General features: G+C 47.9%; 1 pseudogene; it reads left to right on the top strand.

The window, feature by feature from the left end:
• Nucleotides 1-118: 118 nt before the first annotated feature.
• The window catches only part of LOC115121777 (tyrosine-protein kinase Mer-like), a 35,215-nt pseudogene continuing 28,175 nt past the window's right edge, over nt 119-7,158 (top strand).

Below are 7,158 nucleotides of genomic sequence, written 5' to 3'. Positions count from 1 at the left end.
GTTGTTTGTGTTTATTTATTAAAACACTCCCTGTACTTGCTATCCGACTCTCAGGGCACTCGTTACAGAATAACACCTCACATAAGGGAAGCATCAGTGTTTTTTTGTGACAGTGTAAATGCCGTCGGATCCGGGAGCTGCTACATGCTCTCATGCCTCAGCCAGATCACCAGGTTCCCCTGCCTCCGCCGGCTCGCCAGGCTCCCCTGCCTCCGCCGGCTCGCCAGGCTCCCCTGCCTCAGCCGGCTCGCCAGGCTCCCCTGCCTCCGCCGGCTCGCCGGGCTCCCCTGCCTCCGCCGGCTCGCCGGGCTCCCCTGCCTCAGCCGGCTCGTCGGGCTTTCATGCCTCAGGCGGATCGCCGGGTTCCCCTGTCTTAGCCGGCTCGTCTGGCTTTCATGCCTCTGTCGGATTGCCAGGCTCCCGCGCCTCAGCCGGTCTGTCAGTTTCCCAAGCCCCAGCCGGCTCGATAGGTTCCCGCACTTCAGACGATGTGACCGGTCGGCTCCTGGTCCCCGGGTTCATCCCCTTTATCGGCGTAGAGGAGGGGGTACTGTCACGTATACTCCCTCTCCGGCCTCTAGGTCGTCAGGCTGCTGATTATCCCGCACACCTGCCACCATCGTCAAGCGCACCAGCGCCTCATGACACTCACCTGGACTCCATCACCTTGATTATCTTCCCTATATCGGTCACTCCCCTTGGTTCTTTCCTCTGGTTATTTTGACTCTGTTTCATGTAGGTGTGTTGTTTGTGTTTATTTTGTTAATTTATTAAAACACTCACTCTCTGTACTCAGTGTACTTGTTACAGGGCCCCACATTTTTTGGGCTTGCCTGTTTTGCATGTTATTTTTTACCATTAATACGTGTCACATCAGTTTGCAAACAATGTAAAAAATAATATAAACTCAGCAAAAAAAACACTGTGCAATGAACCATAAACAATTAATGAACATGCACCTGTGGAATGGTCGTTAAGACACTAACAGCTTACAGATGGTGGGCAATTAAGGTCACAGTTATGAAAACTTAGGACACTAAAGAGGCCTTTTTACTGACTCTGAAAAACACCAAAAGAAAGATGCCCAGGGTCCCTGGTCATCTAGATGAACGTGCCTTAGGCATGCTGCAAGGAGACATGAGGACTGCAGATGTGGCCAGGGCAATAAATTGCAATGTCCGTACTGTGAGACGCCAAAGACAGCGCTACAGGGAGACAGGATGGACAGCTGATAATCCTCGCAGTGGCAGACCACATGTAACAACACCTACACAGGACTGGTACATCCGAACATCACACCTGCGGGACAGGTACAGGATGGCAACAATAACTGCCTGAGTTACACCAGGAACGCACAATCCCTCCATCAGTGCTCATATTGTCCACAATAGGCTGAGAGAGGCTGGACTGAGGGCTTGTAGACCTGTTGTAGTAAGGCAGGTCCTCACCAGACATCACCGGCAACAACGTTGCCTATGGGCACAAACCCACTGTCGCTGGACCTGACAGGACTGGCAAAAAGTGCTCTTCACTGACGAGTCGCGGTTTTGTCTCACCAGGGGTGATGGTCAGATTCACATTCCACCGAGGCTTGTACTCTGGAGTGGGATCGATTTGGAGGTGGAGGGTCCGTCATGGTCTGGGGTGGTGTGTCACAGCATCATCGGACTGAGCTTGTTGTCATTGCAGACAATTTAATCACTGTGCGTTACAGGGAAGACATCCTCCTCCCTCATGTGGTACCCTTCCTGCAGGCTCATCCTGACATGACCCTCCAGCATGACAATGCCACCAGCCGTACTGCTCGTTCTGTGCATGATTTCCTGCAAGACAGGAATGTCACTGTTCTGCCATGGCCAGCGAAGAGCCCGGATCTCAATCCCATTGAGCACGTCTTGGACCTGTTGGATCGGAGGGTGAGGGCTAGGGACATTCCCCCCAGAAATGTCTGGGAACTTGCAGGTGCCTTGGTGGAAGAGTGGGGTAACATCTCACAGCAAGAACCGGCAAATCTGGTGCAGTCCATGAGGAGGAGATGCACTGCAGTACTTAATGCAGCTGGTGGCCACACCAGATACTGACTGTTACTTTTGATTTTGTTCCCCCCTTTCATCAGGGACACATTATTCCATTTATGTTAGTCACATGTCTGTGGAACTTGTTCAGTTTATGTCTCACATCAGCTGATATCTCAAAGTGCTGTACAGAAACCCATCCTAAAACCCCAAACAGCAAACAATGCAGGTGTAAAAGCACGGTGGCTAGGAAAAACTCCCTAGAAAGGCCAAAACCTAGGAAGAAACCTAGAGAGGAACCAGGCTATGTGGGGTGGCCAGTCCTCTTCTGGCTGTGCCGGGTAGAGATTATAACAGAACATGACCAAGATGTTCAAATGTTCATAAATGACCAGCATGGTCGAATAATAATAAGGCAGAACAGTTGAAACTGGAGCAGCAGCACAGTCAGGTGGACTGGGGACAGCAAGGAGTCATCATGTCAGGTAGTCCTGGGGCACGGTCCTAGGGCTCAGGTCCTCCGAGAGAGAGAAAGAAAGAGAGAATTAGAGAGAGCATATGTGGGGTGGCCAGTCCTCTTCTGGCTGTGCCGGGTGGAGATTATAACAGAACGTGGCCAAGATGTTCAAATGTTCATAAATGACCAGCATGGTTGAATAATAGTAAGGCAGAACAGTTGAAACTGGAGCAGCAGCATGGCCAGGTGGACTGGGGACAGCAAGGAGTCATCATGTCAGGTAGTCCTGGGACATGGTCCTAGGGCCCAGGCCAGTTGAAACTGGAGCAGCAGCATGGCCAGGTGGACTGGGGACAGCAAGGAGTCATCATGTCAGGTAGTCCTGGGGCATGGTCCTAGGGCTCAGGTCCTCCGAGAGAGAGAAAGAAGGAGAGAATTAGAGAACGCACACTTAGATTCACACAGGACACCGAATAGGACAGGAGAAGTACTCCAGATATAACAAACTGACCCTAGCCCCCCGACACATAAACTACTGCAGCATAAATACTGGAGGCTGAGACAGGAGGGGTCAGGAGACACTGTGGCCCCATCCGAGGACACCCCCGGACAGGGCCAAACAGGAAGGATATAACCCCACCCACTTTGCCAAAGCACAGCCCCCACACCACTACAGGGATATCTTCAACCACCAACTTACCATCCTGAGACAAGGCCGAGTATAGCCCACAAAGATCTCCGCCACGGCACAACCCATGGGGGGGGCGCCAACCCAGACAGGCTGACCACAACAGTGAATCAACCCACCCAGGTGACGCACCCCCCCAGGGACGGCATGAGAGAGCCCCAGTAAGCCAGTGACTCAGCCCCGTAACAGGGTTAGAGGCAGAGAATCCCAGTGGAAAGAGGGGAACCGGCCAGGCAGAGACAGCAAGGGCGGTTCGTTGCTCCAGAGCCTTTCCGTTCACCTTCCCACTCCTGGGCCAGACTACACTCAATCATATGACCCACTGAAGAATGAGTCTTCAGTAAAGACTTAAAGGTTGAGACCGAGTTTGCGTCTCTGACATGGGTAGGCAGACCGTTCCATAAAAATGGAGCTCTATAGGAGAAAGCCCTGCCTCCAGCTGTTTGCTTAGAAATTCTAGGGACAATTAGGAGGCCTGCGTCTTGTGACCGTAGCATACGTGTAGGTATGTACGGCAGGACCAAATCAGAGAGATAGGTAGGAGCAAGCCCATGTAATGCTTTGTAGGTTAGCAGTAAAACCTTGAAATCAGCCCTTGCTTTGACAGGAAGCCAGTGTAGAGAGGCTCGCACTGGAGTAATATGATCAAATTTTTTGGTTCTAGTCAGGATTCTAGCAGCCGTATTTAGCACTAACTGAAGTGCTTTATCCGGGTAGCCGGAAAATAGAGCATTGCAGTAGTCTAACCTAGAAGTGACAAAAGCATGGATTAATTTTTCTGCATCATTTTTGGACAGAAAGTTTCTGATTTTTGCAATGTTACGTAGATGGAAAAAAGCTGTCCTCGAAATGGTCTTGATATGTTCTTCAAAAGAGAGATCAGGGTCCAGAGTAACGCCGAGGTCCTTCACAGTTTTATTTGAGACGACTGTACAACCATTAAGATTAATTGTCAGATTCAACAGAAGATCTCTTTGTTTCTTGGGACCTAGAACAAGCATCTCTGTTTTGTCCGAGTTTAATAGTAGAAAGTTTGCAGCCATCCACTTCCTTATGTCTGAAACACATGCTTCTAGCGAGGGCAATTTTGGGGCTTCACCATGTTTCATTGAAATGTACAGCTGTGTGTCATCCGCATAGCAGTGAAAGTTTACATTATGTTTTCGAATAACATCCCCAAGAGGTAAAATATATAGTGAAAACAATAGTGGTCCTAAAACAGAACCTTGAGGAACACCGAAATTTACAGTTGATTTGTCAGAGGACAAACCATTCACAGAGACAAACTGATATCTTTCCGACAGATAAGATCTAAACCAGGCCAGAACATGTCCGTGTAGACCAATTTGGGTTTCCAATCTCTCCAAAAGAATGTGGTGATCGATGGTATCAAAAGCAGCACTAAGGTCTAGGAGCACGAGGACAGATGCAGAGCCTCGGTCCGATGCCATTAAAATGTCATTATTCCACCTTCACAAGTGCCGTCTCAGTGCTATGATGGGGTCTAAAACCAGACTGAAGCATTTCGTATACCTTGTTTGTCTTCAGGAAGGCAGTGAGTTGCTGCGCAACAGCCTTCTCTAAAATTTTTGAGAGGAATGGAAGATTCGATATAGGCCGATAGTTTTTTATATTTTCTGGGTCAAGGTTTGGCTTTTTCAGGAGAGGCTTTATTACTGCCACTTTTAGTGAGTTTGGTACACATCCAGTGGATAGAGAGCCGTTTATTATGTTCAACATAGGAGGGCCAAGCACAGGAAGCAGCTCTTTCAGTAGTTTAGTTGGAATAGGGTCCAGTATGCAGCTTGAAGGTTTAGAGGCCATGATTATTTTCATCATTGTGTCAAGAGATATAGTACTAAAAGACTTGAGCGTCTCTCTTGATCCTAGGTCCTGGCAGAGTTGTGCAGACTCAGGACAATTGAGGTTTGGAGGAATACGCAGGTTTAAAGAGGAGTCCGTAATTTGCTTTCTAATAATCATAATCTTTTCCTCAAAGAAGTTCATGAATTTATCACTGCTAAAGTGAAAGTCATCCTCTCTTGGGGAATGCTGCTTTTTAGTTAGCTTTGCGACAGTATCAAAAGGAATTTCGGATTGTTCTTATTTTCCTCAATTAAGTTAGAAAAATAGGATGATCGAGCAGCAGTAAGGGCTCTTCGGTACTGCACGGTACTGTCCTTCCAAGCTAGTCGGAAGACTTCCAGTTTGGTGTGGCGCCATTTCCGTTCCAATTTTCTGGAAGCTTGCTTCAGAGCTCGGGTATTTTCTGTGTACCAGGGAGCTAGTTTCTTATGAGACATTTTTTTACTTTTTAGGGGTGCAACTGCATCTAGGGTATTGCGCAAGGTTAAATTGAGATCCTCAGTTAGGTGGTTAACGGATTTTTGTCCTCTGGCGTCCTTGGGTAGGCAGAGGGAGTCTGGAAGGGCATCAAGGAATCTTTGTGTTGTCTGTGAATTTATAGCACGACTTTTGATGTTCCTTGGTTGGGGTCTGACCAGATTATTTGTTGCAATTGCAAACGTAATAAAATGGTGGTCCGATAGTCCAGGATTATGAGGAAAAACATTAAGATCCACAACATTTATTCCATGGGACAAAACTAGGTCCAGCGTATGACTGTGACAGTGAGTGGGTCCAGAGACATGTTGGACAAAACCCACTGAGTCGATGATGGCTCCGAAAGCCTTTTGGAGTGGGTCAATGGACTTTTCCATGTGAATATTAAAGTCACCAAAGATTAGAATATTATCTGCTATGACTACAAGGTCCGATAGGAATTCAGGGAACTCAGTGAGGAATGCTGTATATGGCCCAGGAGGCCTGAAAACAGTAGCTATAAAAAGTGATTGAGTAGGCTGCATAGATTTCATGACTAGAAGCTCAAAAGAGAAACATGTCTGGGTTTTTTTTGTAAATTGAAATTTGCTATCATAAATGTTAGCAACACCTCCGCCTTTGCGGGATGTGCTGGGTATATGGTCACTAGTGTAGCCAGGAGGTGAGGCCTCATTTAACACAGTAAATTCATCAGGCTTAAGCCATGTTTCAGTCAGGCCAATCACATCAAGATTATGATCTGATCAGTAATTAGTTCATTGACTATAACTGCCTTGGAAGTGTGGGATCTAACATTAAGTAGCCCTATTTTGAGATGTGAGATATCACAATCTCTTTCAATAATGGCAGGAATGGAGGAGGTCTTTATTCCAGTGAGATTGCTAAGGTAAACACCGCCATGTTTAGTTTTGCCCAACCTAGGTCGTGGCACAGACACGGTCTCAATGGGGATAGCTGAGCTGACTACACTGACTGTGCTAGTGGCAGACTCCACTAAGCTGGCAGGCTGGCTAACAGCCTGCTGCCTGGCCTGCACCCAATCTCATTGTGGACTTCGGGGAGTTAGAGCCCTGTCTATGTTCGTAGATAAGATGAGAGCACCCCTCCAGCTAGGATGGAGTCTGTCACTCCTCAACAGGCCAGGCTTGGTCCTGTTTGTGGGTGAGTCCCAGAAAGAGGGCCAATTATCTATAAATTCTATCTATCTCTGCTCTGCTCTTCCCTACTCTGCTCTACCCTTCTCTGCTCTGCTCTTCCCTACTCTGCTCTACTCTTCCCTACTCTACTCTTTCCTACTCTGCTCTACTCTACTCTACTCTTCCCTACTCTGCTCTACCCTTCTCTGCTCTGCTCTTCCCTACTCTGCTCTACTCTTCCCTACTCTGCTCTACCCTTCTCTGCTCTGCTCTTCCCTACTCTGCTCTACTCTTCCCTACTCTACTCTTTCCTACTCTGCTCTACTCTACTCTACTCTTCCCTACTCTGCTCTACTCTACTCTACTCTTCCCTACTCTGCTCTACTCTACTTTTCCCTACTCTACTCTACTCTTCCCTACTCTACTCTTCCATACTCTGCTCTACTCTTCCCTGCTCTACTCTTCCATACTCTGCTCTACTCTACTCTTCCCTACTCTACTCTACTCTTCCCTATACTC

This window comes from Oncorhynchus nerka, linkage group LG28 (genome assembly GCF_034236695.1).
Source record: "Oncorhynchus nerka isolate Pitt River linkage group LG28, Oner_Uvic_2.0, whole genome shotgun sequence".
Classification (NCBI taxonomy): domain Eukaryota; kingdom Metazoa; phylum Chordata; class Actinopteri; order Salmoniformes; family Salmonidae; genus Oncorhynchus; species Oncorhynchus nerka.
This window is presented reverse-complemented; position numbering and strand designations above follow the sequence as displayed.